The sequence below is a fragment of the Melopsittacus undulatus genome, chromosome Z (assembly GCF_012275295.1).
Source record: "Melopsittacus undulatus isolate bMelUnd1 chromosome Z, bMelUnd1.mat.Z, whole genome shotgun sequence".
Classification (NCBI taxonomy): Eukaryota; Metazoa; Chordata; class Aves; order Psittaciformes; family Psittaculidae; genus Melopsittacus; species Melopsittacus undulatus.
Genome location: NC_047557.1, coordinates 102,682,104 through 102,704,090, shown reverse-complemented (window position 1 = coordinate 102,704,090; position 21,987 = coordinate 102,682,104). Strand labels below are relative to the sequence as shown.

At 47.2% G+C, this 21,987-nt stretch overlaps 1 protein-coding gene across 1 annotated transcript in view; it reads right to left on the bottom strand.

Moving 5' to 3' along the window:
- The window catches only part of ZFHX3 (zinc finger homeobox 3), a 102,425-nt gene that overhangs the window by 43,570 nt on the left and 36,868 nt on the right, over positions 1 to 21,987 (bottom strand). The gene's annotated exons all lie outside the window — the stretch shown is intronic.

Sequence of the window (21,987 nt, the reverse complement as noted above, 5' to 3'; positions counted from 1 at the left end):
ATGATCTGTGAATGTTGCACATAGACAGATAATGAATCCAAATAACGCACTCAAAAAGCAAATACAGGACAAGAACACCAGAAAAAAAACCCCAAACCACTGATGAGATCTCTTCAGAAGTCCTCAATAAAATAACTACCTCAGTTTGGAAACTCATATTCAAAACAACCACAACAGGCTGCACATCACAGGAGAGGAGGATGGAGGGATAAAGTCACGCATGGCTGAAGCCCCCCTGGCCCATGTGCCCTGGAGGCTGAGCAGCTTCGCCACTGCTTGGGGATGTCTCTGGGCTTCAGACGTTTGGTTTAAATAAACAAATAGGCAAAAGCACTTCCCCTGCTCCCATTCCACAGTGAACTACAGGAGGAGGCTGTTAACTCACTACTACGACTGTTCTGGCACTGCTGGCGTGCTGCCACCACCACAGAGCAGCTCCCGAACTTCCCAAGCATTAACCTCTCCTGGAGAGCAGCGTGGGGGGGATGTTCTCCCACTGCAGCCTGCTCAAGAGCGTTATTGATCCAACACACACTTGGTGCCTTCAAAGTTGTTTATGATCAATATGCAAATTGCCCATGGCATTGATCTGGTATTAATTTTCAATTAGGAAACCCACAGGGGGTCTCCCAGGGTCAATATCTAACAACACAAGGTAACTCCACAGCCCAGGAGCAGGACTGATGCTGCCCAGTGCCTCTGGGGCTGTTCCTTCACCCCTGCCGTGATCCCTCTGGATGCCCCAGGCACTGCAGCCTCCTGGAGAGTGATGAGTGCCCCACAGCCCCCAAGGCCCCTTGTCAACCCACAGCTCACAAGGCCATGTCCCCCCAGCCACAGGTATTTTGCTTCCCTGAGCGCAGGGAGCCAGCCAGCTGCTTAAGACAACCCCACTGCAACTGGTTTTAGACATCAGCCTTCAACATACAGTGTTTTTAGCACTAATGCAGTTATTGATATGGATGGTATGGACAAAACACAATGCGACAGTGGGCACAACACCTCCTGCAAGCTGGACAGAAGAGTTACAGATCTAGGTGGAACACAGAAGTAGCTTTCCAATGGTGCAGAGCAGGGAACCAAGCACTGCATTCTGCCATCTGAACACAGCTCCATAAACCTGCACATCTTCGGAATGCACGCTAGAAGTGGGAAAGATCCTCACATGTGTTCCATCAGATTAAATAGAAGAGAAAGAAATCATTGAAATTGACTCATAAATTTAGAGAAATGTCTCTTTCCAGCAAAAGGGACCCACACCATCGGCCACCTGCCCAGCTTCCTTCCTGTCCGGGTGGCCCAGAGGAAGCCCAGGGTCACACTGGGAGGAGATGCCCTCGCTGCAGCGGGTGGCCAGTCTGTGCACACCCGCACTCTGCCACTTACTGTGCTAACCAGCACATTAGCTACCCAGGCTAATTGGTTTATGGATAACATTAATTACCATGTTGCTCATTAATGGATGAAATCTTTATTGGTTCCATTGATCAGCGGGACTTGTTAGCCGGCCTCCTAACCAATGGCGGATGTAACAAGCTCTCTTATTGGCATATCAATTAATGCAATCAATTTCTGGCCAGCGGCTGCCATTCGCTTCCCTGCTTGTTAGACTGTGGAAGACAGAGTCATGTCAAGTAAGCATTTATTTAAAGGGTTTCTAATTCTTCTTGAGCTGACTTCCCAGCAGGCTTTCTGCCACACAAGGGTTTTCTGCCTCCAGAGACCTTCCCTTTTCCTCCAACTGCAGAATCAAATCTGTAACAGTCACTGCAAACTAAATAATTTCTGTAAAAATATCTGAGTTACGCAAGTAGGACAGCCAGAGGTGTCAGGTTAAGAAGTCAGACTGTAGGACTACCCCAATTCAACACACTAGAGAGATGGGCAGGAGCACAAACCAGCTCCCAAATGACAGGCAGGGGCTCAAGAGCCATGCCAGAAAGCCTCCTTGTGCACAGATTCATCTTAATTAAAGGGTCAGTCCCCCACAGGCTGCCTGGTTTAGTCAGAGAATAATAAGCCCTTCATATTCCTGTTGTACTCCACCTTCCAGAGTGAACATGGACCATTTTGTATCTTCACACCATCCTGCCACCTGAGTGCACAGGCGAACCTGCCCCAGCTGGTGCCTGCATCCCTTTTGTCAACCTCAACCTGGAAAACCAGAGCAGAACTTGAGTTGCTCATGTGCAGAATCAGCTGATGCTGGGAAACAGATGGAGAATATCACATGGTCTGCATGAGATTGGCAGTCTTGGCTGCAATGCTACACAGTGATGGGAGTAATACAATGAAGCCTTTTCCCAAATCTTTGGGGGAAGAAACACGTATAAAGAGCACAGGACCTAAACCTCCCATTGACAGAAACTGAAGAGATCAGCCCTCCTTTCCTGTGAAGGGTGGCAAAGGGGATGACCTGACATCAGAGCACAAAACTGGGGGTGGTCTGAAAAAGACAAAGATTTTCTGAGCCATTTCTCCCATGAGCAAGAAGAATGGACTGTCAGTTAACGTCACAGAAGACAAAGAATGTTTTCCATTGGTCTATTGGCCAAACAGATTTCAACAGCTCAAACCCCATCCTACTTGGGTTTGGTTTTTCTCAGCCTGTGAGAGGACTTGGCAGTGATCACAGCTGATTCCAGCATCCAGCTGCTGAATTTCCAGTTGATGGCACTGAAGACAGGGTTTATCCGGTATGCCCACCCCATGACGGGGTTCTGTAGCCCAGGAGGATGATGGTGCTCTCACACATCAGCTCACTGCCACAGAGGACAAGGGGCTCAGAGATGTGTCACATCAACTGCCCTGATGCAGTAGGTTTCATTTTCCTTCAGAGCCACATCTGCACTGTAGCAGTAAGGATGGTAGACATTACTGAAGCCGTAGAGGCAGACTGAAACACCAGCATGCCACTGTGTTTCTGACGCCCGCCTCTCTCCCCAGCTGCTGCCTGCCTTGGTTCTGCCTATGCAGCTGTGTAAGTGCAGGACACGGCAGCTAATGGAGCAGAAGAACCCTGCAGGTGAAACAAATATATTTTCCTATAAAATAAGATGTGGTAATTAGATGGTGGCAATCACTGCCACAGGATGTTCCTGGGGACAAGAATTCAGCAATGTGCACAAAAGGGATCAGAAAAGTAATCTGGAAGGAATATAAACCCATGAGCTTTAGGGCACACAAGAACAGTGCCCTCACCGTGAGGGTCTGCAGGGCACCCACCTGGCAGCAGGCAAGCTAAAGCCGATGGCCAGGTCTCTTCTCTCGCCCTGGCTCTCCATCACACTGTCACCTCCCAGTCTCTCCCAGTTCAGCTGGGACGGATTGACCTGCTCCATGTGTCCTGGAGCTTCCCCAGCTCAGGGAACACTGCTGGGTGCTAGCTCACAGCCCCCAGGGCAAGGCCACTGTCTGCAGCACATCTCCAGCAGGGATGTGTGTTCACAATGGTGATGACTTGAGGCTTTATTTGAGGAAAGTAATATTATATTCCTCGTACCAGGAAAGATTAGTCCCAGTAAAGGGTGACTGCAATGAAGATGGTGAGTCCCATGGAACAGATTAGGGATACAGGTTACTCCTGGGGAGGTTCCAAGTGGACACAAGAGGGAACTTTTTCACTGAGACCAATACGCACTGGAATAATCTCCTCAGGGAAGTGGAAGAGTCCCCAGTGCTGGTCACTTTTAAGATTTGTCTGGTTGGGGTTTGGGACATTCAGTCTAGGTCATTCTGTGCCAAGAAAGGTTGGACCAGATGATCATAGAATCACAGAATAGTTAGGATTGGAAAGGACCTCAAGATCATTTAGTTCCAACCCCCCTGCCATGGGCAGGGACACTTCACACTAAACCATATCACCCAAGGATCCTTGAGGTTCTTTCCAACCTGGTACTCTATGAGCTCCACCAGAACACTGGGGTGCCTCATGGCACACCCTGCTCCAGGTCTTCACCCAGGTCATTATAAAGGAAGGACATTCCCCACCAAACACAATAATATATCAAACCTTATCAGAGCTGAACTATAAATCTGTGAAGACTCCTATAATTTCTAGCCATGGGAATAACACCACAAAAGTACTTTTAAAACTAATTACTCAGATTCCGAAGTGCTGCCCTAATGAGCTTTCCTTCTGCCCAGAACTTACTAAGAGAAAAAAAATCTACCTTCAGTGCAGTAATTACTGCTTTCCCCTTCAAACTTCTAACTGGAGATCAATGCTGCATTTTAAGACTCATTGATTTACAATTAGCCTGGCTTTCCTGCTAAAGTGTTTTTAAAGCAGAGTTTATTTTTATTTTATTTTGAAATCTCAAAGATCTGGTTCTTGGATTTTACATCCTCATGAGAGGTGTGCTGGAAGCTGACAGAGGAAGGCAGGCACACATCTGAATGAAGAAAGGAAAATGGGATTTTTGTTAGGCTGAGCCTAGAAATAAGAGACTTAGGTATTTAAGGGATAAAGATGAAAAAATAAAGATGGAGGAAAATGAATCTGGAAGAAAGGAAAAGAAGATGGGAAAAAAGGAAATGTAAATGCAAAGAGAATGAAAAAGGACTTGCAGGCTAAGAAATCAGAGTCAGTGTCAGGCAGAGCAGAAAGCTCTTCCTGCCTCTGCTGTTTATTAGCATCCTTGGGAAAAAAAAGCAGCAGCTTTGTGCATCTTTGCAAAACAAAGTGGTAGTTAAAAATAGAGAGTACAGCAGGGACAGTACTGATGTGAGGGTCCTGGCAGCACCTGCCTTTGTACAATCTGTCCCACGAGGAGAGCAGAAGTAAGTGAAGCAATTAAGAATTCCATGCTGATTGCTTCAAACACGTTTTTCTATGCCATAAAGGTAACAGCGTCATGGGTACATCCACCTCCTCTCTCCTGCCTCTTTCCAACCCAAAATCATCTACTTTGCATCCCTTCCCCTGGACTCCTGGCTCCTGAGGACCCAAGCACTGGAACACGCCCACAGAGACTGGAGTCGGTCTGGGGACATACTTCAGCTGCCACCAGGGCAGATCCTGGCCAGCAGCTGTGTCTAGCCTGGCTCCGGGACCTCCAGAGGTCTGTGCCAACCACTGCTGCTCCGGGAATCCCTTAGTCGGGAGTATCACAGTGGTGCCCTGGTCTGGATCGTTGTTGTGTCATTTCTGCAGGAAATGAGCTACACTGGATGAGCCACTTCAGTGCTCCTCGACCCTCCTGCACCCCCTGCTTCGTCCTCCAAAACACACATTGGGAAGGTCTTCTACAATCAGCATCAGCAGCAACACAACAGGAACCAGACTCAGGAGTGGGAAGGCAAAGAAAATTGCCTGCAAGGTTTACAGTTTACAGTTACAGGAGCTGCCACAGTGGTCCAGCCTGCCATTGCCTTTGCTGCTCTCATAAATCTTGCTCTTTACGACTGCTGGGTCCCAGGAGTCATTGGCAGATGATGATCCTCGAGTGATGAAAGCAAAGAAAGAAAATAGGAAAGCCAGTAACGTCTCTCCTTTTTTGTATTTTATTGTACAGAAAGCTGCTTAGCCCTATTTCAAAGACTAATATGAAAAAAGTGCAATTAAATCCTCGGAAAACTGACAGATCAGCAAAACAAAACCACCCGGAGGAGAGCACGATTGAGCCTCATTAGGAAAGAGTTCAGTCTGTTTTTAAAACCTTTCTTAACACTTAGCTGGGTACCTCTCAGCAGCAACCGCTCCCAACACGCCTGGCATAATTAGTGTCAGAATGGAAAGGAAAAAATCAACCTAGGAACCAGAAATTAAAACACCAGATTCAGGAGAGAGAAAAGGTTCAGCTGTAGCAAAACCATCTCAATTCTAACAATAACCCCTCCTCTCAGTCTGCAGCAAAGAGCTCCAGTTCCACTCCGTGCATAGCCAAACACATGCCAATTAAAGAGAAAAGTGGCTGGGGCAAATTTGTGCTGTAAAATTTCTCTAACCACTCCCAGTCCCCAAACACTATCTGCATGGCAGTCACATCCACCCGTGAGGTCAGGTTAATGACAGATGGACAGTAAATTACACTGACCTCGACCGCAATTATAGCTATCATAGTTGACAATAAGGAAATTGAGATACAGGGACAAAATATGTGCACCTCAGCAGCCAGGCCCCTCACAGGCTGTATCTGCAGGTGCTCACACCTACCCTCCATGTTAAACTGTCAGCCTCTAACAGGATGCTCTACAGCCGAGATCTATTATTTTGCAGTGGGGGTGGGGACGAAACGCTTGGGAGATAGAAAAGATGGCAGAGAGATGAAGCCATTTTATTAAATCAGGCAAATTCTAATTTATTCTGGGGAGATGGAGGAGAGAAAATGGATTCACTCTCAGCATGCTCACTCTGTAGCATCTGATCCAATCCCTACTGCCTTGCTGGAGGGGGAGGGGGCCTCTGCGTTCTGCGATTCTCCCACAATCCCACAAAAATAAGATGATTCTCCTTTCAGGTTTTTCAGCAGCCATAAGGGAAAAATCTCCCTCTGGGAACATGAGGTGTCATGTTCCCAGGTGTCAATCCCTGGTGTCAACCACGCCGGGATGGGGTTCAGGGGATTTGCTTCTTGGGGATGTTAAATTGGCAGCAAAAGGTCCAAGGCTCACCCCAGCGCTCGCACCATGCCAGTAAACATATATGTGTACAGAGATACACACATGGGAAGGACAACCTGTATTGGTCCTGTTCTCTTTGCCATTTCTGGTGTATGTCGCAGCACCACCCTCAACAGTCAGTAGGATTATCACTGTCATTCTTCATCTAGTAAGAGGCACTGAAATAACATGTGGCAGCACTGCTGAGGTTGGTGGTGCCTTGGTTACCCATCAGCTCACACCCCTAATAACACTGAGCACCCCATAACACCACTGAGCACCCTGCAACACCACCAAGCATCCCATAACATCACTGTGCAACCTTAACATCACTGAGCACTCCATAACACATCTCCACTGGCCTTGGCCAGCCAGTGCTGGTGAGCATGGGCACTGTGCTTTGTGCCGCAGCATCAGCACTGCCCTTACACAGCCCTCAGCAGGAACTGGGGTCTGACACGGGCATCTGTACCATCTGCAGCTGAGTGGCTCAGGTTATCTGGAATGACACAGAGAACCTGGGGACTGTCATGGGCTTGCAAGCTGTTGAGACTGCTGTGACAGCCAGGTGGGGACAGCTCAAGCAGAGACGTTTCAAAGTGAGACTGGTATTGAGCTTTGTGTTTTAGGGACCAGGCTGATGTGCACAGCTGCCCAACATACAGAACAAATCCTAAGACACTCCCTGCTCAAGAGAACAAATGCCATCGAATGGTCCTTCATGGGTTCTGGAACAGGGACCAGGTGGAAACACAAGATTTGGTTAATTTAATGACACTACCAAAAAGCACCACAGCTCCTGCTGCAGAGAGCAGCAATCACTCAGTCCCACATTCATCAGCCATTGTCCCAAAAGGAGCAGACAACTGCAACACCCTCACACCTTTACTTGGGGAGATGCTAACTTGGGACAGACAATGCAGATGCACCCTGGGTAGGGAAAGGTGGGATGTTGTTGCACAAAGCTCCACAGGCACAAGAGTATCTCCCATTTCAGAATTAACCAGAAGGAGAAGGAAACAAGTCCAGAACAGCAAACAAGACTTAGGCTCAATTAGAAAGATATATAGGGCAGAATGTCCTGGGTCATCACAAGTCTGTCTTTCCGCACAGAAATCATTCTACTTAAGCCTGCAGTGATTAAACCAAAACATTATGCAGAATTGTCAGAAAACACCTCCTGCAGGGCACACTCTCCCTTGAAATCATCAACACTGGTCAGAGATCAGACAGAGCACACACTGCACTCGCACATGGCATCCTGCGGGCAAGTACACAGGCACAGCACCACAGTAGCCAAGGCAGCTTTGAGGACGCTGACACAAAGCAGCCCAGCAGCCGGCTCAGGACACACCAGTCCAGGCTCTAATCCTCGTCCTGGTGCTTGCAGGGCCCGGACAAGGCTGCAGTCCCCATCCCTCTGTCCGTTCCCAGGGCCAGGGCTTGTGGGCAGCTGCTGATAACAGATCTGTGCCTGGGGCTGAATCCCACCCTCTGCCTGCGGCAGCACCGAGCCCACCCCTGGGGAGGGACAGCCCTTGCTGGGGAGAGGGGAGGTGTGGAGCCGGCCGGGGGCTGGGGAGGAAGTGGGTTTGCAGGAGGGAACAGGCCCTAAGCATGGGGAGAAGGGCTGAGCAGCACCTGGAGCACGAATTCCTGTTCTGCATCCAGCTCCAGCGTGGGCAGTGAAGCCGATTTTATGACTTATTTATTTATTTAGTCTTTGATGAACAGAAGGTTAATATAAGAACAACTCCTTGGCAAACCTTTAAGGGTAATTCAAGCGACACTGATGTGAATCAATGCTCCCTTTGTGAACGCATTACTTGGCAGAAACTGGCTTTTTGTAACCCCCTTAAACCTAGCTGGCAAAACAAAAAGAGGAAAAAAAAAAACGTCCTTCAAACAAAAGGATGAGGTGAAAATAAAGAGAGTCGACTGCACTTTATTCTCTTTCATAGAAGCAAATGGATTTGGTGCTTTTTATACATTAATCAATCAATATCACTGACTGTACATCAGCGGCGCAGCCAAGTTATGAATGACCTTTCTGGCAAAGAGGACACTTTTAATGCTCATAAGACTGCTCATAGCTTAGCAACTTTCCGAATTTATGCCTGCATGATTACCCCTTGGAGGCAGGCGCCCGTTAGCGCTGCACTAGATATGACAAGGTTAGTCCTTGCCAATTTGTGCAGAAGAAGGGAAGCTGTTGACTCTGTGTGTGCTCTGTGGCTGCAGCGGATTGTCCAGCAGCACCGAGCCTGCCACTCTCCTTTGGAGCAGGAGGCTCGGTGGGGCCTGGTGCTGGCCAGCAGGTGAGAGCCATCATGTGCTGAAGCCTCAATGCAGTGAGGAAGAGCTGAGCCCAGAGCTGTGGGACCTGCCAACAGGAGCTGGTGGCAGTGAGGGACAGGGGGCACGTGGCATGGGGAACATCCTCCTGTCATCACTTGGCTCGCCCTCCCTGCGCAGGACCAGGACAAACACTGCCTTAGACTGTCCGCAACAGCAGCCACGGGCTGTGGGCTTACAACTCCTCTCTCTTTGTCACATTACTGGAAAGAATAAAAGAAGGATCTAGATCTCAGACCACAACAGGGTCAGTATTTCCCCGTGAGCTACGGCTCAGCACCAGCAGGAGCATGGTGGACATGAGGGTCCTGCAATGCATGAGACTCGTACTTCACATTTCTGACTGTCCCTGGTGCACATTGCTCTTCTGCTGTAAGTTCTCCAGTGAGATCCATGTTCTGTCTTGGGTGCACTGGTGCAGCAAGGAAAGGTCTCCTTGCCCCATATCACTCACATCCCTGCTTCCTTTCGCTCGACATCCAGGCCACAACCTCTAACCCCCTCCAGACTGACACAAAATACATCCCAGGCAATCCTCCACACCACACACACACACACACACACACACACATGCACAGAAGCAAGGAAAGATAATAGGACAAGTGAGTAGGTGATGTGGAAAGGTGAGGTGGCTGCACAAGTGAAGTGGGACAGGCACTGTGCTGCCAGATTGCCTGCCCACCCCCAAAGGCCAAAATTAACACCATTGTTTTGCCACAAAGGAGGCAGCAAAGCAGCAGTGGAGGCCAGAGAACAATCCTGAACACCAAGCCCTAATTCACTCTTTGTAACAATAAAAAGGAGGATGGAAAGGGCCAGAACACGTCAGCTTAATTGGCAACCAAATGAGAGAGTAGTTCCCAGAAAAGGAGCATAAATGTCTGCCCTGCATGAGTACCAGCAGATCAGGAAGGCAAAGAAAAACACTGCAAGTCACACTCAGTCCATCCCCATGTTCTGTCCCTATCAGCCTGGAGAGTGGTAGCAGGGGCTGTGCAGGGCCCCCCATGCTGCACTCCACAATAAAGCTGAGATTTAAGGGCTCAGGGCCCAAGGCAGGAGCAGGGAGGGCATTAAGTGGGATGTACATGGTGCATCAAGCCAGCTTTGGGAAGGCCAGGACATCCCTGCAGGCAAACCAAAAGAAATCCACACCTGACACACTGCCTGCGAGAGAAATGGCATGTTAGGACATGTGCAACAGGACAAAAACACCCCAACAAAACACAGTCATCTATTTAATGAAGTGGCCATGGATGAATGAAAAAGATGAAAAGATGGGTAGGAAAAGGAGATGATTAAAGTTGCGTGGTCTGAAAAGAAATAAGGTGGCCTTGACAGAAGGATCCAAATGAACGCTGGTTTAAGGGAGCTGGACCAATACTGTGCCTCTCATCTTCAAGTGTCTGGAGGACTGCAGTGAACATGGAAGAAATGCAAATTTCAAGCAAATTTAGGTAATACTTTCTCATACCGCTCCCATTTAAACTTTGGAACTAGTGGCTTTAGGAAGTCACCGAGGTCAAAACAAAATAAGATGGCAAGGGCATCAAGACATACAACTCAGAAAAGCAAACTGTCTGGAAGAACTAGAAACCCTCTTGTTTAAGGTAGCCATGAACTAAGTTTTAGTAGGAATATGGATAAGACTTTTATTTGAGGTAGACTATTGCTTGTTTAGAGGTCCCCAGATTTCTGTCTGAAGCAGCCAAAGCAAGACAGTGGCATTGCCAGACATGGTACTAAACAATCCTAAGTTTTTGGTGGAAAAATAAATGCATGTGGTAGCTCCTTCTTAGGCAGTTCTGAGGAGCTTAACGTCATCATCACAGGATGAACAGACCTCAGAGAAGGAAAAGGAAGCATGTATATATGATGAATACAGGCAAACACCAGTCATGTGCCAGCTGCTGTAAACCCCCTTTCACAAGTCATCGCATTGCTAATGTATACAATCTCATTTTGCCTATGAATCTTAAAGAAAACCAAAATCAATTTCAGAAGCCAACCTATGTATCTCTTGCAATTAAGTCTATAGTCCTAACAAATGAGCTGCAGGATGAGAATATGTTCCATTTTCATAATGCCTCCTCTGAGCAAAGATCTCTCTTATGTCAGATAGTCTCCTGCTCCAGTCTGGCCAGTTAAAAAACATCAGACATGTGCTCCTGCAGCACAATGAAGTATGAGAGAATCAGGACAGGGAAAAGACAGAAATAAACAAGAAAGGAATTGATGGTTTAGTGCAAGGTGTATCTGCCAATGGCAGTGGGGGTGGAACTAGATGATACTAAGGTCCTTTCCAACTCTAACTATTCTATGATTCTATGATGCTCTGGAAGGATATTCCCTGAAGGGTGGAAAGGTGCAGGACGTTCTCTTTGAGTGCTGAGCATTAGCCTGCAGACATGCATCAGCTTTTCTACATAAACGGATGTCTGTATAGGTCTGGACCCCCTTGAGCTGGAAAGCTCCTGCCCACCATGTCCTGACACCCTCTTGATGTTTCCTGCAGAAAGCAAACTGCAGCCCTTGGCCAGAGCATCACAACACCTTTTTGTGTCAGCGTCAGAGAGGAGCCAGCCCTGTTTCTGACCCAGAACAGCAGCAGTCAGGAACATGGTCATGAGCCTGGAGAAGATGCCTGGCTTCAAGTACAACTTCCATTGTTATCCCCAACACAGAAACCAGCCACAGAAGTTCACTCCTGACAGCGTGTGCAGATGGGCAGGACACAGCCGGGCATAGGGAATCCTGGAAACTGCCACCTCGCAGCAGTGCTGGTGCCACACACAACCCAAGTGTGCAGCCAAGGCAAACACCATCCCATGGAAATGGCCTTGGCCTCTGATGCAGGGGGGTTGGAACGAGATGATTGTAAGGTCCTTTCCAACCCTAGCTATTCTATGATTCTATGATTCAAAAAGCTTATACGACCAAGCAGAGGACTTCAGTCCCAAGCATACCAGCACCCTTCAGGAGTTGTTCATCAGGACTCCAGGCTGCCCACCACAGGGAGACCAAACTTCAGTGTGCATGGAGCTGCAGCAAACCCTGATGCACCACCTGGGACTGGGATCCTGTTTACATTTCCTACCTCTCCTCCTGGCACAGGAGGTGTATGGACACCGAGATGCTGCAGTGAGGCACAGCTGCTCCTCCACAAGAGGAGCAGAGCAAACCCCAGGAAGCATGAGCAGCATTGACAGACCAGGGGGTTTGTTCTTACCCACCACAGAGTCTGATGAGGCAGCTGGTCTGAAAGTACATGTTCCTGTTGTGTATCAATGCTGACACTCAGGAACTGGCAACTTCCAGCCCAGTTGCTGGACCTCGCCATACAGCAGCTCCTTGGGAAGGGCATAAATGAATGAGCATAAAGCCTTGCAGGTAGCTTCCCTCTCATGGCCCTTCCTCACCTTACTCCACTATTTACTTATGAACGAGTTAAACATCCTCACTGTATTTGAACACAAAGCCTGTGCCCAGTTAAACAGGACTGAGCTTTTCTTCCTGCCACTGTCCCCACCTAATCTGTTATTGCCCAACTTTAGGAAAGAAGGCATTGAGGTATCAGCAATTCTCTGTGCTGGAGCTCCAGCCCTTTTCAGCTCAGGTCAGCAGCAGAACAAGAAAAGATACTCCAAGCCAATACACCCACAAAAGCATGCAAGAGAAGCAACTTGCTAAACTCATTAACCTGCTAACTCAGAAGAAGGCATGTTCATTCCAGATATATGTAATTTGAAAGGGAGAAAACGGCCTTGCGTTTAACGGCCAGAACAGTCAAACCTGCAGGAAAGATAGTGGAGTTGAGCTGCTAGCATACAACGCTATGCAGATGAATGCCATAAATTACAGCTGTCAATGGAGGAGCAGTTGCTGGAACATGTGTGTCTAAGTTTCTGAAAGGTTTCTTTTTCTTCTCACCACCAGAACGTGAAAGCAGGGTGCTCAGTCAGACACGGCACCTGAGCAAGCATGAGGCTTGGACAGAAGCAACATCATTGTTCTGATGAGACTTCAAACATGAGCTGAATTTGCTGCTAATATGAGTCCTGTGATGTTCACACTGATGTCTAACCCACACATCTTGAGACTTGGCTGCAGTACCTACTGCTGTTCAACCTGCAGTGTCCTCAGAGATTTACTGATCCACTCAGAAAAGGAAGAGCCTTCAGTCTTGAATTTAACCTGCACCACTGCAACCACCACCTTGAAGTCCTCTAGAGAAGGTTTTCTATTCTAAAACTGGAGAGAAGAGGAAGAGAAACAGTGAAGAGAAGCAGAAGGTGCAGCTGCCACCAGCAGCAGAGGTTTTGTGACCAAGCTTGGTACCAAGGGAGAGACCACAAGGACAGGGATGCAACTCTTCTGCTCAAAGGAAACAGCAGCTGCCTGAACTCAGCAGAGACCCTGCACTCTGAAAACCTGGTTTCTGTCTGGCTTTGGAGATTGCTTTGATGGGGAGAAAAAAAGCAGAGAAGGAGATGAACCAGGAGCTTCCCAGCATTTTACTACAGCATCTGGTGATGTTTTCCCCTTTTCTTAAGTGGAAAGGGCTTTACAATGCAGCCAAACAAGACAAACATTCTGGAACAAGTCAGCCATCAGAGCTTCCTCTCTTTCTGCTTAATGAAAGCCATGAGCTCCCAGTGACAAGTGTCTGCTGGAGCTAGATGAGGAGTTTATGAGATTCCTGCCACGTTCCAGTAATATTACAGCGTGCCTTTGGTCTGCCTTCCCCAGTCCAGCTATCTAACCACTTCCTTCCCGCCAGGCGCCTCCCATTAGAGTTTCATTAAGCAAATGCTTGGGGTTTGTGTAGATTTCTGTTCCCCCCCTGCTTTACTAGGGGCACATGAAAAAAGTCACGATAAACTTTAATAAAAACAAAATTAGAATTTTTAAACCTTTCATATCCTTTAGAGATTACCAAGTCACTGCTGGTCAGTCAAAACAGATCTAAGGCACAACTGCTGTCTGCATTAAAATGAAAACCAACCCCCAAAAATAAATAACAGAAGGAAGTCAGCCTCTGCCAGATATTAAAGGGGAACCAACTTTATTCCTGCATTCTGCAAATACAGATCTCAACAGTCCTATTGTGTCCTGTATGCACAAAGACAGAAAGATGCTGCTGGGATGGGAATAGCATTCTCCAAAATGTGGGCAGGGGAAAGGATGCATGGAGGGAACAGTTACAACAGTTACACGCTACAGAATACTACCAGGACAGGGGTGTCCCCTTATGTTGACTTAGAAGTCCCTACAAGATCTTAAAGCATATGATTTCCTTCATGTCTTCAGACCTTCCAAAAGAGCTAACCATGTACAGCAACCCAGACCCGTGGCCACAAGAAGTACTTCTGCTGGCTGTAGATGACCATTAAAGCAATACGGAATCAAAGCGGAATCAGAAGTTTTCATCTGCCTCTGTCCAGCCAAGAAAGAGAGTTTGCTTCTGCCCAGCCTCTGGACACCCTTCAGAGGAAGGACCCTGCACGGGAACATCAGGACTCCCATCAGTCGTGGACAGAAAGGTAAAAAAGAGTCCTTAAGTCATTCAATTCACAGAAAAAAAAGGAAAAAAATTCCCAGGTTCAGCAGAACAACGAAGGGGAACACAACAAACTGTCCTGCTTTAAATGAACACAGATGACACAAGATCTTGGAAAACAAGATTATAATCTTGCATGTGGGGGTATTTGGTGGAGCTGGCAAAGAGATCAAAAATGCTGCTATAATTGGGAACTGTGAGTTTAATCAGCTTAACATACGTATCGCTATGAGTTGTTTTACTCTTTGTTGCTATTTCACGTTATTGTACCATGGGTGAACAGTTAATAGCTTGTCTTAATCCCTATGTCTGAGGATGAGTTAACAGGAATGTATTTCCTTTTCCAACAGCAAAGCTATTACATACCCCAGGAGCAGGAAACACCCCCTGGCAGAAAGCTGGGTGCATGGGACAGGGCACCCAAGGGCCTCCTGCCTCCTAGCAGGTGCCTGCTGTGGCACTGAACACCTCTGACTATTCATCTGCTGATGATCTGCTTGGATTTACATGCCACATTTTGGGAACAAAGGCTGATGAGCTGCTGCCTTTAGGGGCTACAGATAATGTATTGGGAAAAGACAATATTGGGTTGCAGGGAGTGAGAGAGAGGTAAAAATTCTGAGAAGCAGCTAATGAAGCTGGGCAGCATTTGATGTTTGCACACAGGAGCTCAGATTGTCATTTGGGTTGGCAGATTATTAAATGTGTCAATCAAGGACAAGCTTGGAAATGGCAAGGGGAAACATGTGAGGCGAGGTTAGCTATTAAACACCAGGGGAAGGAATCTCATTCTTAGGAGGAGAGAGTGACTGGCAACAGCACGAGACCAGAGGAGGTTCTCCAGCCACAAGAGGAAGGGCAGTGGGAGGAGATGGGGAGGAGATGGCAGGAAGAACATCATTTGGAACTGTCCCTTGCATGAGGTGTGAAGTTGTACAACACATCCCTCAGCACGCACCTTGCACACTGGTCTTCTCTAGCTCCCTGCAAGGGCCACACATTCCACCCAGATAAATCTGTGCACCACCAGCAACGCCAGAGCTGGGGCATGCTTTTGGTTGGTAGGCACTGTAGTTCAAACTCTGTATGATCTCCTCCTGTATGCTGTGCAAGTAATGTGTTTTGGGAAGTTTTTGTTGTGTGCAATTAAGTCCCACAGAAAACTGAAGAGAGGCTTATGAAAGCAGACTAATTATTCCTTCCTGAAACCCTCCATTACCTCTATCAGATGTAGGAGAGCAACATGCGTGTTTCTTGAGTATTAGCAATGACCACATTTCCTTTAATGGAAATCAAGTGGAAGACATCAGACCTCAATGAACTTATTTCAAGAAGGGAGGAATATAATCTGGCATTACCAGTTCTCATTTCAAAAGTTTCATTGGAAGTATAGAGCCTGCAATCATGAAAAATGCACTCGAAAAAAGCATCTCACATCCCTGTTGTAACAAATTACATCAGTAATTACTCCATGCTTGATGACTGTGAATAAGAAATGTCCTGCACAGTTGCCCACTCTTCAAGGTAGGAAAATAACAGTATGGTTCCCTCACAAGAGGTTTCTGTGGAAGATCCCCTTCCCCTTTCTCCACACTTTGTTTCATCCATTTTACAGATGGGTCAATCACAATTCCTAAGGCCAGGGCACAGACATCAAGGGAAGGTGGAGAACTGGAGAGCCTGGACAGGAGAGAGAACTCAGAGACCAATGCCTCAGCCTTGGGAAAGGATATAACTCGTGCTGTGGGACTTCCAAGTCACACATTTAAACTGTCAAATGTGGTTAACATCAAGCCTCTCTTCTGCTAAATAGAAACTTTTTGTCTAAGAGAAACCTTTCCACACTGCAAACCACATCCTGAGTGTTTCATGAACAAATCTGCTCATGATCACACAGGAACTTGCTTCTGCTCCCATTTGCCACCACCTCTCTCCTTCACATCCCTGGTACAGCTACACAGCTGCATTTAAGAAAGAGGAACACAAGCAAAGCGAAAAGTGAAAACAGAGGTGCAAGCTCTCTACGAGCATCCAGCTGTCTCCAAGCACTACAGGAGGAGACAAGCTGAGTTGGGCAACTACTACTTTTAAAGCACACAGGGTTTTCTCATCTGGCAGTGCTCTAGCTATACCTCACTTCTGTTTATGTGCTTGGCTTCTTTAAGCACCCACATCATGATTTCAGTCCACGATTTGCAGCCCTTCGGAAGGTCGAATAACTGAAACTCTAGCAAGATGTGGATGGACAGTATAATCGCCTCTGCCCAGGCGGCACACAGGGGGGAGAGGCATCGGAACAGAGCTTTACAGTAAAGATATTCCTCTAACTGTAATCAACCTGTCTGGAGCAGGGAGAGTGGCTGGTCCCTCCCTGTCTGCTGGCAGAGCCAGCAGCACAGATGCTCTAGCACAGCTGGGCATGGGAAGATGGGCAGCAGGGATCCTCCTGCTGACACCCGCTCCAGCCCCCTTCCTACCCAGACAAAGGGTCTTTTCACTGCACTTGGCCAAGTTTAGCAAAGGCTTCCCAAGAGCCTGCCCTCAGCCTTCACACGCAAGGGCCCCAACAATGACTCTGTGTGTTGGAAGAGGATGGCTGCTAAGGATTTGGCAGAGACTAGCAAGATTACTGAAACAGTATGTCCAGCACAAGGGAGTTGTCCTCTGGGGTGAAATGGGGACTCTGCAGCATCCCCCTGCAGTCCATATCCAGCAGATTTTTACTGCAGAAACTATGAGTGGTATGGCTCTGCTCCTGCCTTGGGCAGTACAGGGTGGTAGCAGCCTCGGCTGCTTGTGCCACAGGCAGGAACCTCTCCTCCAGCCACAGAGGCACTGCACATGTTCCCTGTACCAACACAATCCCTTGGCCATACAAATTGTCCTCTACACTTACATCTACCAAAATCTGTTTCCCTTCAAAGATGCCCACAAACTTGGGACTCATATGAAGGAATGATCAAAATAAAACCCTTGGGCAGCATAAACTCTAGGTGGTCTCTCGCCTCAGCTCCATCTGACCCATCCACCTGATGGACTCGGTCCTGCACAGTGGGAAGAGTATGGAAACCCAGGCTGCCTGTACTCCAGGCCTTCTAGGAGGAGTCACTTTCTAAGCTAGAATGAAAATTTGGTGCAGGCTGTTTCACTTTTATTTCTATCATTACCTAATGAGTCATAAGTGCATCCATCCCTACATCTTAAGAATGTTTTGGTTTTTATTATGTTGGGTTTTTTTTTCTTCTCTAAACCCCATCATTAAAAATCAATTAGCTTATGGGTAGTGTTATACAGATGCTTCTGCAGCAAGGGGCTGACATCTGCACTGCCAGCAGCCCAGATACTACAGCAATATATGTCCAGCTCCATGGAGGACAATAAACCCCCAGCCCTAAAGCTGTACTCTTTTTGATCAAGAAAAGGACTGAATGTCCAGCCTGGGCTTACTTCCCTGTCTCCTCCATAATTAGCACACTTCTTAGAGCAAGCAGAAAAGTTTAATTGTCTTTAATTATTCCATTCAAGGAGGATTGGGTTTCTTGCCTGATATCCACATAATTTCCCTGCCAACGACTTCATCATCCCTTTACTGGAACTGGAGTGCAGCTTGTAAAGCTCTTTTCCACAAAATAAACAGAAGTTTCAATCAAGGCTGTGCTGCTGGCACAACCAGAGACAAAAGTCCTTGTGTCTACAAGGCTGTTGCTTAGGCTGCTGCATGTGTTTTCCATGGGGTGGGAGGGAAGGAGTTGCAACTAATGTGCAATCAAGAACCATCACAATTACAAATGTAAATGAACAGGCAATTGGCACTGACCTTTGTAGATTGTTAGAGGACTAATTAAGGTACGATCAGACACTCTCTTCCAACAGATTGAGATACATCTACACAAAAAAATATCTACACACCACCCCAGAGACATTGATGCTTTTTCCTACATGCTTGCACACACCAGTGAGTACATACACACAGTGGGACATAGCATTTAACCCTGACATCTCCTCTCTGCCACTAAGCAAACAGCCACCTTTCATTACTGCGAGATGCAGTTGTATGTAGAGCTGGGGATGAGGAGATTGGCACAAACTGGCGGAAGATAAGGAAATTAAAAAGGGTAAATACTCCTTCAACATTTCTAGCAAAGCCACAAAGGTCTCCAGCAGCAGGAGCAGGAGTGATCATGGCTGCATGTGCTGGCACCTTGCTTTGGGTAACAGCTGGCCTGGGGGTCTGCCCTGGAAGGAGCAGCAGCAGCAATGGGCTGTATCTTACCATCCCATGGAACTTGGCATCCCCTTAACAACATGATCCCTTGCGTCTGCCTGCTCTTGGTCACAGCGACCAGACTAGAGTGTGAGGAGGACGTTGTTTCACACCACTGCTGAGGTGAACCCACAGCTGGGCAGCTACACCAGCAAGAAGACAGACCAGCACAAGAAGGGCATGGTTTCCTGCCAAAGAACTTGCAGTTTCAGGGGCACAAGTCATGGTCCTGCTCAGCACCTCGGCCTCATCCTTGCCCATTGAGTTTTGAGCATCTCTCAGGATGGGGACTCCACAACCTCCCTAGGCAGCCAGCCCAGAGCTGGGCCACATCCCAGGGAGGAGTTCTGTAGAAGGTAGAAAAGCTGAGGACTGGAATGTTCTCAGAAGGAGCAGTGATAACAAAAGGGTTTATTCACTTTCGGGTAGAAAGGCGAGCTGATATTGTATGTGTGGGGAAACGGAATTACAAACAAATATAATGAACTAGAAGGGGAGGGAGAATCACAGTGATGATTACCAGGGAGTAACAGCAGCATCAAAACAAACCCCTGCACTTGCAATGCAGCAAACCAGCAAAAAAGCCATCATCCCTTTGGGTCCCTGACAGAGGCGTGTCACAGATCAGAAAAGCACTTTCTGCTCAAAAGTGTGTGAAACAGAGAAGACTTGCTCGTGTTATCTGTTACCACCAGAGGCTCCTTTCAAAACACAGCAAGGGAAGTCACCTAAACCTCAGAAAAAAGCCAGTAAAAAATGTAACAGGGATACAGTAGAGACACCAAGGTATTGTACAGGTGGAGGAAAAGCAGAGAGCCAGCTGCACACCCTAAGTGCAGCCCTGCCACAGAGGATGTGCCTGTCCCACACTGGCAGCACTGGGCTGGAAGACCCACTGGTGAAGCCCCACAGAATGTGCTGCTCTCCTGAAGGGTTGAAACAGCCACACACACCAGCAGAGTTCAAAACCAAGACGAAACAAACATGTCACAAGAGAGAACTGAAGCCCAGATATGTGCATATTCCTGCTACACATCACTGACACCCAAGACTACATGAAAACAAACCTCAGGAAAAAGGGAAGGATCAGCCAGCTGGAGGGAGATCTTTTTACGCATGAAATGATTACACAGAATAAATCAAAGCTGAGAAACAAATGACTGTTGTGCCCTTCATGAGGCTGATCCTGCCTGCCATGAAGCCACCTCTGATGGATGTCACCCCTGCAGCATCCTTATGTGCCTTTCCCTGGGACATGTCCTCAGTCTAGCCGCTGGCCTGGGGCACTGGGACTACCCCACTGTATATTCAAGTTGATGTTCTGATAGCTCAACAGAATCAGAATAAATGGGAGATAAAAGCACCCATTCTCCCCTATGGGAGAAGTGCAGCTTCTCACCCAAAGCCAACTCCCATCACTGCAGGTACAACCTGACCAGCGCTTTGTGCCTTGCCCATCACTGCACCAGTGAGGCATGTCTGCTCAGCCTTGCTCAACAATGGGCTGGAACAGCATTTGAGATTAAGTATCTCAGGTCAAACCAACCTCCAAAACAGATCAGAGGTTTCCTCTTTGTATTCTAGATCTTATCCTTCTACTTTTATCCTTTGAAATAAAATACGATAAAGAAATTGTGTCTTGTTTGCTGTCAGTTTTTGTTGAAGAACCAACAAGCTTAAAGGAAACTATCTCAGGTCATTGAAAAATCAAAATATTTTAAAAAAGAGATTTCCTTGCAGTGACTTAACAAGACTTTTAACAAAACAAAACAAAAAAATCTTTTTAAATGGTCACCAAACTATTTTTCCCTCTCAGTTAGTCAGGTTCTGCACTCTTAGTACCTGCAATGTCATAATCCTGGCAAACATACAAGGAAAGATAAAGTTTCTGAAGTAAAAGGTAAACACAAATTTCTAAAGTAAGCAAAGGTTTCCAGGACTGTTCTGTGTGTCACAAAAGGACACAGATGGTTTGTCCTCTCTGTTCCTTTTGCTTTTAAGAAAACTCATAAACCATAAAACACTTCAATGTATCCTTTCAAAACTGGAATGTTTTTCTCCAGTGGAGAAGAATGGCTCCCAGAGCTGCTGTCCCCTCTGGATGGTGTGGCAACCACCGCATGCTCTCCCTGTCACCATGACCTTTGGAAAGTGTGTTCCATGGCCTCCACTCCGCTGAGTTCACAGATAGGTCACTTTTTTCCATGAGATTTAGTTTAACTCTTACTGAAAACTCTCCTGCTTTATTTTCTGGGTGTTCTGCAACTATTTCACATCCTTGTTACTAACGTGTAACAGCAACGCAGTGCAGGTGTTAATTCAGAAGACCCACATGTATTTGCCTCCAGCTGGTGCTGCTTTCCTTTCTCAATGCCTTTAAGCTAATCACTTTCCTTGTCTCTATGCCATTAACTGAGGAATGCCAGTTCCTCAGAGCACTTTTCTCTGAGATTTATCCAGTCCGGAAGGGAAGTCCTGGTTGAAGCTGAGGAGGGTTGTGGAGGGTTTCACTGGCATCCCCCAGCTTTGGCATCTTCACATCCCTGACAGTGTGTGTACCAGCCAGCTTGGGCAGGCTCTCCTCCTCCTCCCTCCTCACAGGACTTATCAGATCTTGCTTTTTCCTAACATAAAAATATTTTTAACCCTTTAAATTATTAAACAAAGTACAATTTCTGTTCTGCTCAGCCTAAGTGCCCCCTTAGGCTGAGGCATCTTTTCTCTTGCTAGATTCACAGCTGCAATCCCTTTCCAGTTATTTGTTCTTTCTGTATGAGCATATGCTTCAGCGAAGCCCTTTGCCTTATCCACCTTATCTCATGAGGAGACATGGAAAACAGACAACACTTGCCCCCTCTCCTGCCCACCCCTTTCAATCTTCCTCATGATCTAATGTGGCTGAAGTACTAGAAACCAATGAACAAACTGGGACAGCTTTGCACTGGTGCTTAGGACATCACCTGATGCATCGCAAAACTTCTCCTAAAAGCATAGTTTGTTAGAGTTGTCCTAATGCAATCGTACCTCTAGACACTCGTAAGTATTTCACTTACAAGTTTGAAATTAAGAATGTGTGTAAATATTTGGTGCTTCTGAGCCACTACCCACGAGCCCTATGAGGCAAAAGAACGCTGGATGCTGCAGGTACAACAGGATCCTGTCCTACCTCAGGGTAGCCGGGATTTCCATAACACATTATTGATAA